This window comes from Alexandromys fortis, unplaced genomic scaffold, assembly GCF_014885135.2.
Source record: "Alexandromys fortis isolate MF-2015 unplaced genomic scaffold, M_Fortis_MF-2015_v1.1 scaffold_24, whole genome shotgun sequence".
NCBI lineage: Eukaryota > Metazoa > Chordata > Mammalia > Rodentia > Cricetidae > Alexandromys > Alexandromys fortis.
In genome coordinates this window covers 2,366,787-2,381,374 of record NW_026067906.1, presented here as the reverse complement: position 1 = coordinate 2,381,374, position 14,588 = coordinate 2,366,787, and positions in this window count along the sequence as shown.

The window sequence follows — 14,588 nt, the reverse complement described above, 5'->3', positions numbered from 1 at the left end:
GTGTGTGTGTGTGTGTGTGTGTGTGTGTGTGTGTGAGAGAGAGAGAGAGAGAGAGAGAGAGAGAGAGAGAGGCAGAGATGCTCTTTTATTTTTACATCCACCCAGTTTACTTCAGAACACTTTTTCAAAGCACAGTTTTCTACATCTTCACCATTTCTTTGGCTGTCAAACTCTACTTCTTGTTATACTCCGGGCTGCATCACAATTTTACTGCCTTTTTTTTTTTTTTTTTCCTATTACACGTTCTTCTTAGCGCATCTCCCCTGGGAAGCATGCCTTGCTGTGACATTGCTGGTTGGTCATGGTAGCTGTGGTATGTTGGTTATAATGGTGTTTGCCATCTTCCTTCTCAGCAAAATTGCTGCGTTTTCCCCTCTCCTGTATCCTGGAAACAAGTTGCTAAATCTAAGCAAGATTGAGAAAGGAAAGGGAAGGCTCCCCTGCCTCCTGCAGGGGGCACATCTACAAAAGTTGTTTGAAATTCTTCTACACGGCAGATTTGTCTTTGCTCTCCCGTTTATTTATAGCGCTATAGATTCATGTATATTTATTTTGTCATTTGGGTGGTAACCTGACACTGTGTGATTTATTTTATAGTTCAAAAATTTCAGTTTTGAGCACTAAAGGTTCCTTTAGTTTGGAACTAAACTGTGTCCCTTTTACATAATCTTATCTTTTATTTTTTTTTTCATCATTTCCTTATATTTTGGCATTTCAGGATGCCCCAAGTTCTCCCGAATTTTTCCTATACCACCTCCGGAATTAGTCATTTTGCAAAGCCTTTAAATTTTTTTTTCACTTCATCACCACCACCACTACCATCATATTTTGTGTTTGTGTGTGCCGCGTGCACAGCACAGGTACAGAGGTCAGAGGGCAGAGGTACAGAGGTCAGAGGGCAGAGGTACAGAGGTCAGAGGGCAGTCTCTGGAAATTGTTTCTCTTCTTCCACCACGGGTCCTGGCGATAGAACTCACACTGTGAAGGCTATTCAGCAAGCCCTTCTCCCTTCTGAGCCATCTCCTCTCATGCTCCCCCCCCCCTTTTTAAATGGAAGAATGGTATTATAATGCCTAGCTTCAGAGGGCCCAGAAAATCTGGTTCAGAGCTACAGAGGTCCACCCAGGTCAGAGGGGAAGACACTCCAGGTCTTAGCCGGACAACGCAAAGATGGTATTTGAGTTATTTTTCTGTTGCTGCAATAACATACCCGGACAAAAGTAACCTCGGGGAGAAAGAAAGGGCTTGACCTATAGTTCGAGGGGTAGAGTCTATCACATTGTGGAAGACATGGCGACATCCAACAGGAGCAATAAGACCAGGGTCCAAAGTGTCTGCTTTATTCAGCCTTGATATGAGGGCTTGGGCCTAGTCTTATTTTAACACACACACACACACACACACACACACACACACACACACACACATACAGAGAGAGAGAGAGAGACAGAGACAGAGACAGAGAGACAGACAGACAGAGAGAGAGACAGAGAGACAGAGAAAAAGAGAGAGTTAAAAACAACAGACTTAAAGCATGTAGTTAAATGGAATCAAAAGGGCAAAAGGCTGAGCTTAGTGATCTAAGTAGAAAATGTGAGGTAAGGAACTTGATATATTTGAGCTTCTTCTTTGAGGAACAGAAGAAGTAAAAACGGTGTGATAATAAGTAGGAGGAATGAGTTTGAGGAAATAGTGATGTGGGCTTGTCCAGGGAATAAGCCATTATGAGGGCTGGTGTCTTAAGAGAGAGCAGATAACTGATGGAATATCTTTGACTAGGTGACAGAGCTTGTGCTGTGTGTGTCAGTGGGAGCATGTATCATGCCTCCAACTCCATCAAGAAGGCAGGGTGTATGGATGCAGATGCTGCTGGCACGTCCAACTGAGGTGAGGACCAGCCAACACTCCCTTCTGATGGAGCCAGTTTGGTTTGGTGGAGTAGGAAGGAAGGAAGGCTTCGGCGGGTTGTAAGTAGGTGTTTAAGAACTGAGAAGGTATAAGCACCTTACTGAACATGAGAGTGGGTGACGCGTGGCATCATGAGGTTACCGAGGGTCCTTGCGAAGCGAGGTCAACAACTGACGATGGTTTCCCCATCTACCGTCAAGATGGGTGTCGGCGAGACAGATCTGTTTCACAGGGTACAGTGAACTGAGAAATATAAATATAAATAATATAAATATAGGAGCATGTAACAACTATTAAAGCTGAGCAGGGGGGACATTGAGGGTACACCAGGGGTTGGTGGGGGACAATGGAAAGCTGTGGTACTATAGAATTGAGTGTTTTGGTGAATGTCCTACGCAAGGGTTAATTTTTATATGAACGAGAACAACCCTGCTCCCTCGGAAACAGCTTTAGGAACATGCCCATCAAATCCAGCTCTGTTCCCTGGAGCTGGGAGATGGCCTAGTGAAGAGCTAAGTCTGAAGTGAGGAGAAAGAAAAGGGTACTTCCCCCACCAATAACGGGCACCATAACTCGACAAGGTAGTAGCTAAAGTCTTTGCAAATGCAAGAATGAGATGCGTGAATTTGGGCTGTCAATAGAGCTCGGTTGTGGGATACTTGTCTGGCATGCCCAAAGCCCTGGGAACAATTCCCAGCATGACAGGGTCTCCAGTAATCTTTTTCATTTCTGGCATTGGAGAAAGCTTCCAGGATCATAACAAGGCATAATATTTAGTTTACTAGTGTCTTAATTTCGTCCCATGTAGGGTGTTACCGATTCCTTTTTGCCCAACATTTGTTTAGAAGTTGATAAATGTTACCACACCCAACTAAGAGAATAAAGAGATGCAGTCTTCACTCTTGAGGAACAACAGAGGAGGTATCCCGGCTGGGCTGAACTTGACTGAGTGTGTCGGGGCTAGAGTGTTGTAGAGCCAGGATGAGGTAGGCTTGTTTTCTGGAGGCAAGAGAGAGAATACACGTCTGTTCTTACCAGCTTGGCCTGCGTAGGGTCAAAAGGATAAAGAGAAGGAACAGAGTTGCAGCTGAAACCCTTAGCGCTCAGGCAGAAAAACGTGGAATCAGCCCAAGTGAGATGATTCAGTGGGTAAAGGTGCTTGCTGTCAAACCCGATGACCCGAGTTTGATCCCCAGGACCTAATGTGCTGGAAGGAAAGAACTGATCCCCCCAACTTGTCTTCTGACCCCCCCACATGTGCACCGAAATAGGCATGCCCCCTGCTCCCTCCCTCTCACACAAATAAAAGAGAAGAAAATGGAATCAGTCTTTATTTAAATTATGCATGTGCTACAAATGTGTTGTATAACATGGTGATTAGAACTTTAAACTTTGGAGTTAGGGCTGAAATTTAAAGCCCGCATCCTTGACCTTGTGGTCCTTCTTAGTCATTTGTCCCCACGGAAAGTACCTAGTGCTCCGTTCTGTGAGAACAGCCTGCAGGTGACAAGGGACCGGAATGGAGTTATTCTAACACTGCCTCTTCTCCTCGTGGCTTTGATATCCTGCGTTCAAAACTCCCACTGGAGTGAAATTCAGCAACTGTGCACTGCCCTTGAAATGTGAAGTTTTGACTTCTATCAAATTTCAATTAATCCAGAAAGTACAGACAATCCAATACTTGGTACGGTTGCAGGTAACCCATTTTTCAAAGCATGTTTAGAACAAGTTTTGTTCTGTATCTGCCTTTTCAACTGTTAATTTTATGATATTGAAATAACCAAGTAACATATTTCCAATGAAAGTTTAAAATCTGAATTGAGATCACCCGAAGTGGACAGTAAACACCATATTTTGAACACTTCGTTTGTAAATAAGTGTACTTCAAATAATCTCGCTAATAAAATTTCTGGAGTTCGATTTTTAGCGGCGACGGTAAGATGGCATTCTGTCCCGCAGATTGGTCTTGAGCACACGGGGCTGCAGAAGATAACCTTGAATTCTTGATTCTCCCACACCCATCTCCCGAGACCTGAAATTCCAGGCGTGCCATGCTACCCAGCTTGGATTGCGTTCTGAGTCAAGACATACTATTCCAGTGAGTCTTGTCTTTTCAGTTTTAAAATGAGACTCCTCCGATGCTCCAGTGATGTGCCTGCCGTGTGTGTCACAATTCACAGATACCTTGGATCCAGACCACCCATCTCAGGCCTGGCTCTCACGCCAGCTGCCTTCTCCTGCCTGAATTCAGTGGCAGCTGGCTGGAAAGAGGAAGAGAGGAGATGGAAAGGGACAAACTTGCTTCTTCCCCTGGCAGGAAGCTGTGGCAAAGGCAGCTTTCACAGTGAGCGCTTCGGCTCACAAGTGGTTTCCCCTGCTCCGTTGCAGGCAGACTGGACTTTCTGGAGAGGTTTAAAAGGGAGGCATAGCAGCAGCCCAAACCGTTCAAAGGCAGCCTCCGTGAGGGGACGTTTGATTTTCAAGACTTAAGGGCCGTGAGAAAGGATCTGTTCATGTCACCCCGCCTCCTTGGTGACACGAAGCAGGGTGGGCACTAATTAAAACACCCTGATCTCCTTAACAAGTAGGGCCGTGTTGACTACTGCTCCACCTGGCAGTTCCAAAGGAGGCCAAAGGTGCCACGAAGAACAGCTAAGAAGACATCTGCAAATCAGACACTAACCAAGACGTTAGCAAAGATAAACATGCAGAAATAAAAGTTGGCTTCCCCACCTCACACATTGTGTTATAGTAATGCGCTCCCCCCCCCAACTTTGATTGGAAAAAAAGAAAGAAAAGCAAGCCAGTCAAATATTTACATGCAGAATCAGCCCTGGCAGCAAATTCAAAGATGACTACTAAGGCCGGCAGAAGTTGCTTCTGTGTCAGAGGCTTTGAGACTCTGGGCCTCAATTAACCTTTCCAAATGGGAGCCGACAGCCTCGGATGGAAAATACGGGGAGACTGAAATGTTTCTGAAGAATGTTTGCCTACAAAGCAAACAGTCCGAATAAAAATATTGAATCGGATGCGGCCTCCACGTTCCATGACGCCGACCACACAGCAAAATGCACTGTACAGTGGAAGGAGCTCGCAAAACAAGTTGCCTTTAACCAAACTACATGAAATTAGTTGTGTTGGACTAAGACAGGGAAACTCTTTTCCAGTGAGTTTAGGTCTTGACATGGTGTTCCCTAGCTGACATTAAAGGCATAACTTCACAGATAGTATCTGCATGCAAGCCTTCCTGTCATTTCTGGAGCCAAAGCCATGCCTGCAAAAATATTTACTAAATGTACTTTTCACTTTTAAGGGTGAACTCTCTTTTGGTGGCCACACTATTTTCTTGTGGTGCAAAATAGTACACGACACATCCTTCAGATTCAATAATTCATTACGATGGAGGCAGAAGGAAAAGTGACCTTAGGGAATTCATAGGCTCATTAAGAATTGTAGGAGAAAGCATCAGAATGCTACAAAACAACACCCACGAGTGTTAAATGTCGGAAGCACACAGCTACAAGTTGGTATTTCACTGTCAGTTCCCAAAGCTTTTGTTAGCCAGCAAGGATTCTCATTGGAATGCTGGTAGGTGTCTCTAAGAAGTCCAACGCTATGTCTCTGAGAGTCTAGTCCATCAGAGAGGCCTTTCGCGTCGGCTAATTGACAACACCTTTTAAAAATAGTGACTCACACACTTAATCTCAGTACTCAGGAGGCAGAGACAGGCAGATCTCTGAGTTGGAGGCCAGCGTCGCCTATGGAGTGAGTTCCCGGACAGCCAGGGCTACACAGAGCAACCCTGTCTCACAAAATCAAAAACCAAAGTGGCTTTATTTTTAGTTTTTACACAAGGATGTATGAACATATCTGTCCCCAACCCCACACCCTTCCTTTCCTCCCCCTCTCCCTCCTGTCCTTAATTCACCTAGCAGTTTCTTCTCTCTCTCTCTCTCTCTCTCTCTCTCTCTCTCTCTCTCTCTCTCTCTCACTCACTCACACACACACACACACATTCACACACTCACACATTCACGCACATGTGCACGCATACACATGCACACACTCATACATGCACGCACACATGCGCGCGCGCACACACACTCCACACACACGGTTTTTATGGGCTTATTTTTGTTGTTGTTTTGGGACTGGGGTCTACTGATCCTCCTGCCTCCACCTCCCAACTCCGTAACAACAAGGAAAGCAACTTCTTCAAGCCCTGTAATTCACTCTAACGGATGTCCACCACACTGCGGCATTCTGTCTTCATAGGGAAATCTGAGACCCTTTGTGCCTCTGGTACAATTTATCATAGCCAAATAAGTGGCATAGTCTTTAAACAGGGTTGGAAGTCTTAGAATGCTATGAAGGAAGGCACTCAACATAGCCACACCCATCTTAGAGAGGTTTCAGCAGTCAGTGTTGAGCCAACAGCCAGGTCCCCAGTCACACCCTTGGGCTCCAGCTTTGGGCTGAAAGCAGGTGGGCCTGTTTGCCCATAGTCACTCCGGACCCCGTGCGATTGACTGGAGTAAACTTCTTGGCTAGACATTCATGGACTTAAACTGATATGCTTAGGAAGCCCCTCGATCTACCTGTTCAGATACAAAGGGGCCCCCTGTCCTCCCTCAACTTTCTGCTTGCCACACAGTGGAATCCCACATTCTCCCAGTCTCAATATGCCTGTCAGGCTGCAGACACAGAACACACATTGGGGGAGTGAGAGCCATGGAATGAAGAAACCTGGAAATGTAACTTTCACCATTCAGGCAAGAATGATTTGATGGGGAGGGTGTGTTCATAGTCACGCAGAGATGGCAGAACCACTTTGGCAAACTGGATCCGTGAGTATGGGAACAAGGAAGTGAGGATGGAGTTTGGGACCTGGGGACGTGTGAAGCTGCCTTTGTCTATCTGAAAAGTGCCATGATGGACTGGCTCCTAGGATTCTCATAGGAAGGCAATGCTGAGTAAGCTGAACAGAGGATGTTGTAATAAGTGCGGCTTATTACTACAAATGGTGCCCACGTGGACAACTGCTTCCACATAAAGCCTGAGACAGCTTGGGAAGTAATTCTAGAACAAAATGACAGCTTTGTGCATGGTTTCTTGGTAGCAGCACTCTCTCGGGTCTACTCTGCTTGCTAGAGGCAAGCAAGTGCTCTCATCTAAGAGAGGCTTCCTGACTCAGCTTCAGCTGCAAACCTTGCAGCTCTTTTATGAGGTCCTCCCATGAAACACTTAAATGGTGTTGACGAAAAGCTGACCGCATGCTTTTTGGTTTTCAGCTGTAGCAGGAAAAAAGCTGCGCCGTTTAAAAATGCCAGCTTTCTTGGCTGTCCTGCCAGGGCAAACTCTGACTCTTATGCACGCAGTTCGTGCGGTTTGTAAGCACAGGCAGCTGAAGATTACTTGCTGGCAGGAACCTTGAAATGCCATAGAGTTGTGGCAGTAAACATGGCCACAGCCTGTATATCTGCCATGAGGCTGGAAAGCTAAGGAATGGACTGGATCTAGCTGGCAAAGCCACGGCTTTATTCCTACCCATATTGCTCAGTAATTTAAAGGCTCATGTGTCCAGAAAAAGAGAGATACAGTAAAAAGAGATTCAAAGACAAAAAAAAAACTTTAAATAATTTACAGTGTGTTAAAAATATATGCAAGCTAAAAGTTCTTAAAAGTAAAAATAAGGAAGAAAGAGAGTAGTTGGATGTGGTAGTACACACCTTTAATCCCAATGCCTGGGAGGCAGAGACAGGCGGATCTCTGAGAGTTCAAGGAGAGCCTGGTCTACAGAGTTATTCCAGGACAAAGATACAGAGAATATAAAATAAAAGTAAAAATAAATGAAATAGAGGTTAAAATAAAGCGTACAAAGATGGAAAATACACAGAGAATCTTGATACTCTATGCTATTATGCTCTCTTTGAATTGTTTGAATGCTGAGGAAGGAGCAACATCTGCCAAAAGATATTTGTTTATAAATGCTGCTGAACTAATCCAACATAGATACTTTGAAAATGCCTTGGCTTTGAAATTTAGATCTAAGGACATGAAACTTTGGAAAGGAGTTTCTTATTTTGTTTTCACAGAGGGTAAGAGTCTGTGGATTTCTTCTATCCGAATATGGTATGATGGACCACGCCCTCCTGAAGGGTTGCTGTAAACATCTTCAGAAAATTGCTTCGCTCAACTGCCAACTGAGATGAAACTAGCACACAGGTTATACCATGAAAGATGCCCCCATTCAGCAGGAAGCAGTTTGGAGAGAAAAAACTGTGCCCATGTTCCCAAATATGGTTTATAAATGTTCTTTTACATTTAAAGGGGATATGATATAGGACTTTTCATGACAATGAGACACTCTGCTCCTGGCAGCACCAATCTACTTCAAGAGGAAGATGGGCATCGAAGAGGATCCTTATGGAGTTTGATAGCCATTTGGGCAAGAAACTGTTCTTGCCTGGACTACTGCATAAACTGGACACAGAGAACCCGCAGAGGACTACTGAACTTGCCTAAAGGTGAGATGATCTTTCGGGGTTCCTGATTCATGAAAGAGTCTGCAAGACATTCTTCAAGACAAGCAGATAGTGACTGCCTTTGAAATTTCCTGCTTTGAGGAAATGTCTGCTGGAAACTATGGGCCTGTAGGCCGAAGATGGATGCCCCAATGGTACAGAGGAACTTTGGGTGACTGTCCAGGCAGCGAGATGTCTCTGTCATTTCTAGAGTTTGAAAGTTGCTTATTTCTTGTTTGCTTAGGTAATATTGTATCTTTCTGGAGTCTTTGATGGAGTTAAGAATAGTTAGTTATAGTTATAGTTTTCCTTAGTTATGACATAGATTATTGTAATTTTTACTTGATAACTGTTTTGTTATATGTAATTTTGCTATGTTAAAGCCTTCCTTTTTTGTTTAAACAGAAAAAGGGGAAATGATGGAGGAAGGTCATTGGTTAACTAAATAAAGAAATTGCTTGCCCTGATAGGTTAAAACATAGGTGGGAGGAGTAAACAGAACAGGATGCTGGGAGGAAGAGGAAGTGAGTTCAGACTTGACAGCTCTGCTCTCTGGAGCAGAGACACCAGGCTCCGCTCTCCCAGGCAGCTCCGACCCAGGATGGATGTAGGCTAGAATCTTCCCCGTAAGCGCACCTTGGGGTGCTTACAAACAATTATTAGAAATGGGCTAGTCCAGGTGCGAGAATTAGCCTAGAAAAGGCTAGATAGAAATGGGCCAAGCAGTGCTTAAATGAATAGTTTGTGTGTTGTTATTCCGGGGCATAAGCTAGCAGGCGGCTGGGGTGCTGGGGACGCAGCCCCGCCGCACTTATTACTACAAGAGGATAGTCAAGGCCTGTAGTGCACCATAGCTGCTTTGAAAACAAGCGAGAACCAGGTCTTCAGTGCAAGTGCTGCAGCTATTTCAGCTCCAAATTGAATGAACAGATGTAACCGAAAAAAATTTAAGACTAAAGTGCCTTTGAAACTGCCCTCAGAGGCAGAAAGAGAAATTCATTTTTTTTTCTGGGCTGGAATAAATATTTTTAAAAACTTATATTTTAATTAAGTGTATAGTTATTATATTTTGATCCTATGTAGTGTTTACTATCAATCATGAACTCTAATATTTACCTATCAAGTGATAAATGCTATTTGCTTTCAGTAATGGGAAATGATGTAGGAGCCAACTTCAGAAATGGTAGACTGCTTTAGACTACACCTGTAAGATTTATTGCTTACTATTTTAAATGTGTGTGTGCCTGTGTGTGTGTGTGTGTGTGTGAGTGAGAGAGAGAGGGAGAGAGAGAAGAGAGCGCACACACGCAGGGGTCCAAAATGGCCAGAGGTGTCAGACCTCCCTGGAGCTGCAGTTACAGGTGGTCACGCTGTCTGAGTGCTAGAAATCAAAACTTGGGTCTCCTGGAAAAGCCTCACATGCTCAGAACTGCCGAGTCATCTCTTCAGCCCAAATGCAGCTTTAAACATGGACCTGAATTTTTAGAAGCAAGGAAGTGCTTTGGTTTTCATGTAATCAACCGATTTTAAAGTTACTTATATTTGAGAGATTTTAAACTTGTTATTAGTATATTTCCACCCAAAACAGATTTTGGGTTAGTTTATAAGCTCTGTTAAGTGAAAACAGCTAAGTTTCATAACCTATGTTTCTTCCTCTTCCTCTGTACATTTTTTAAAGAGCACTAGAGATGCTTCCATTTTTTCCCCCTTCTTCTTTTTAAAGACATCTTAAATGAGCAAACTGAATTTCTGGCACTAAACATCAATCTTGGGGGTAGGGAGGGTGAGTTCACCATTCTGGGCTCGTTCTTACATTCCGGGACTGCCATTCTCAGTCTCTGAGTTCTCAAACTTTTGCTGCACTTTTGAATCATTTGGGAATTAAAAAAAAAGTTGCCAGTGTTTGGGTCACACTGTTGACCACTGGAGGTGGAGTTAGTATCAACACTTAAATGCTCCTTCCAGTTATTCACTTATAACAAAGCTTAGGGATACTGATGTACTTTATCGTTATGAGAATAAAGACTCGACCAGGGACAAGGTAATTAAACAAAGGCAACTGACCTGACACATCAGAGCATCTAGGGGTACTCAGCTACGTGATAAATGCTAAGACCTGCTTGGGTCACTGCACATTTGTTGGATCTCCACTTGCCAGATATGCAAAAGGTAAGCTACTCCATTAAGAAAAAAAAGATTTCTGTTGTTGACCGAAATGGTGGAAATGGAAGAAAGTACTATTATTTCTCTGATGCATCTCCTTGATAGTCTTCCTAAGACTGCATTTATGGCTTGGATGGCATTTGCAAATCCTTTGCATCTCAAACTCTTTAAATCCAGGGAGGCAGGAATAGCTTCTAACAGGGCTCTGTTGCTGCTGAACTCATAGACCACAGCACCATTCTGCACTCTTCGTAAAATCATTAGGGCACTGGCAAGTCTCCGACTTCCTGTGACCTTCAAAGAGCAGGGGCTGGACGACTGTGTTCCAGCTGAGTAAACTGGGGACTCAAACCGCTGTCAGAACGAGGAGAGTCGAGACCAGAACCAGGTCTGTAGAGTTCCAGGTAAATGCTCTTCTCACATAATGCTGCCTCTTCCTACCCCTCGCATCCAGAGCCTCAGCATCTTTCCCCAGAAGGCTGATTCTCCCCCAATGATGCTTCTCCTTTGAGCGAGGCTGGGGACCAAATCCATGGGGTTACAAAAGAGCTCGACTACTGGACACTTTCCCAGTCTTTGTTTTTCTGGAAGGATCTTGTTATGTTTGTCAGGCTAGTTGAGAATTTATCAATCTCCTGTCTCAGACTCTCAGGAGAGTGCTACCACACCTAGTGAAAACACTCCCTTGGGACCATTTGCCCTTTGCAGTTGTTGTATGAAGGACGGAGGCAGGGTGGCAGATGCATTGCAAAGAGATACGAAGTGCGAAAGGGCACAGGAAAGGATGGAGTTTAGAGAAGAGTTCAGGGGTGCCAGGAGAACGCATGAACAACAAATTGTTCCCAGCACAGAAAGGGCTAGGTAACAGCTGAGGGCTTGGAGGTGAGGGCAAGTCAAAGCTTCTTGGGCGATGGGAGTGGTCACTTAACTATTTCTTGAAAAGGGAATTTGGGAAAACTCAGGATAATGGTGAATTTTGGGAGACAGGGTAGGACTTGAGATATAAGGGATAAGGACAATAACTGAAAATAGGGATATTAACAAAAAGGACTGGAAACTAATGAAGAGGTAAAAGAAACAGCAGCTGATAACATTTCAATTAATCATTATCTATTGGATTTAATGCATATAACAGATGGAATATTTAACAAGGTGGTCTTTAATTATTGGGTTAATCAGCAGCCTGGTAGATAGGGTTTACAAAAAACCAGGCAAAGGTTTGTTTGCAGATCTTTCTTGCTTGTGCCTTTTAGTTTTCTCCAGAAAAGCAGTTGTTTCAGTAAAGTAGCAAATTCTAATGTGGTTTAATGCAGACAGATGTAAAATCTTGCTTTGGACTGAAGCCTAACAACACAGTAAGAATGAGCAGCAGATGCTGAAATGTGAAGACCACAGCCTGACAGCAAATTGCTATAGGCTTTCAGGGAATAACGCAGTGTGGAGTCAGCCAATGAGGACTTGACTCTTGATTGAAGGAATATAGAAAGATCTAGGATACCTGCAATGAGAAATGGACCTGAAAATAACAGAAGACAAAAGGTTGGCTTGAGCATCAGCCAGAAAACAAGCTGAGTTTATTTTCATTTCTATCGAGACCATGACTGTGCTGTAAAGAGGTACGAAGTTGAAGGTAGTTCAGGTTTAGAAACCATAGTTGTGGAAATCAAGGAGGCAAGCCCTCTTGACCTCTAAATCAATGACAGGATAGGATGAGGGAGCCAACTCAAGTACATTGTAAAGATGAAGTCAACAATGTTTAGTAGGCAAAGGTGAGAGACACAGATGGCAGCTAAATATGACCAGCAGGGGCAAAGGGGTTTCCTACCAAGCTAAACAAAGGGTGGGTTGGAGGACACACTATGACATTAGACTTGAGATCTGAGAATGAGCATCTTTGTTACTATAATAAAAACCACTGACTATGATGGTCATCCATAGGGAAACATTCATTCAGGCTGAAGCAAATGAGGAAGAGGTGAGATGCTTAAAAAAAAATGGTGCCAGTCTTGGGCAGGACAAATGTAAATTAGCCCAGATACTGACATATGCAGCTGTAAGGAGGTAGAGAGCACCAAATTGGAAGAGCAGATCTGCTACGGTAATCTTCTAACTAGTTTCTGAGCATCCAACGACATCCATCAACAGTCATGATCCTTCCAAATCCAGGCTGCTTCTCCTCTGCCCAGTGCCTTCTGGTTTCTCTCAGAGAGCCAAAGTTCTCAACAAGCTTGTTAATACTAAAGGCAAGTTAAGTGGTCCCCTACTACCTACGTTTCAAAAACACTCTCCCACTGGCCCACCTGTTCCAGCTACACTGACCACATCATTTTGGCCCTCTAACTTGACAAGCACCAAGCTACTAGAGGCTCTGGAAGGCTCTTCCTGCTAAATGTAGTAGGCGGCTCTCCCTTTTTGTCTTTGCTCCACTGTTACTCATCTGTGATGACCTCTGTGACCCCCTCCCCATATGAACTGACTTAGGTTAGAGTCAAAAAGGTATGAATTCTTTCTCACGGGGGTTGTCAAATGCCTGGAGATCAGGGGATTATGGACAACAACACATCAAAGCAGATAGCTAATTTAACAGGAAGGCAGGCAGGGACTAATTCCCAGGCAGTGATTGGAGATGATGGCAGGATCGGACTCCTCAGAATTGGAGTGGCTGTGCTGTTTGAAGGCCCCTGCCCTCACAGGTGCGAAGTTGTACCCCCAAGGCGACAGCAGAAAGATGAAACATGAAAGACCCTCCGACACACTTCGAATTCACCTCAGAGCAGGCTTATGATGAAAAGGATCTTAACTTGAATTTTGAATGCCATATTCTCCAGATCTTAGTGCCCCCCCCTTCAATGTCTTCACCCTTCAGCTATTCATTAAGATATGCCCCAACGGCTTGTGATTTGAAAAGCAGTCTTATTTAAAAAAAAAACACAACAAAAAAACCTTTTCCCATACTTCATCTCCACGAAGGTACCTCAATGACCATGGACGCCAGCAAGCAGCTTCTCATTTTTATAAAGCAAAGGGATGGAACCAAGACGGCAGTCAAAACGGACTGCCATTCACTTAAACTCGTATTGCCAGAATCTAAAGTGCAAGTGTCACTTCCCTTGGAGAAATATTGAAGCAGTAAGAATTTCAACAAGGAAAATACTATTGAAGCACATAACTCAGGGAGGATGAGGGGTGGATGGGATCAAACAGAGTTGGGAGATTTTCAGAGTTCGTAAGACAGAGCAACAGAAGCGTGAACAGCGTGAAAGCAGAGCAGAGCCTTCTAGACTGTAGGTCTAGTTTCTCTGCCAACAAACCACCCAAAGTTTACGAACTTCAGAGAAAAGTGCGCTTATCTCATTAATGTGACAGATTTCACCCCACATTAGTGTGAGTGGTGGCCTGTGAAGGCTCTCTATGAAACTTACAGAACACCTACCTTAGAAATCCTAACCTGAGTATGGTGTGAACACCATTCTCTTGTCTTCCCCTGATCCTTTAGCTAGAGACAGCCTGTGAGGAAAGTCTAGGCTACCTACATCCTAAGCAGCTACTCCCTGCCTCAGCCTTTGAGTCTTGTCTAGGGAGGGATCTTGGGAGCATCAGTGAAGGCAGCTGAAGACTTAGGCGTAGTTTCCTTGATACTGACTCTGGCTCAGGGGCTACCAGCTGGGGCTCTCTAAAGCCGTCTCTAGTGTGAATCCTAGTTCTACCACATGATCCAAAGCACGAGATTGAAACTTCCTAACCCTCAGTTATTCTATGTGTACAATGAGAATTCACAGGGTTATCATTTCCATAACCCATACAAAATGCTTGGCATATTGGAATGCTGCATTTTTACTAATTTACGAGTCAATAACTATTGGTAATATGAAAGTATGACCTCTAAGCCTTGATGTCAACAAGAAGCTTCGTCCTGAGCTGACCCAAACCCAGATGTGCACGTTAATGACTTAAGTAGTATTCACAGGGCAGTGCTGTAAAGGAAACTGTGCC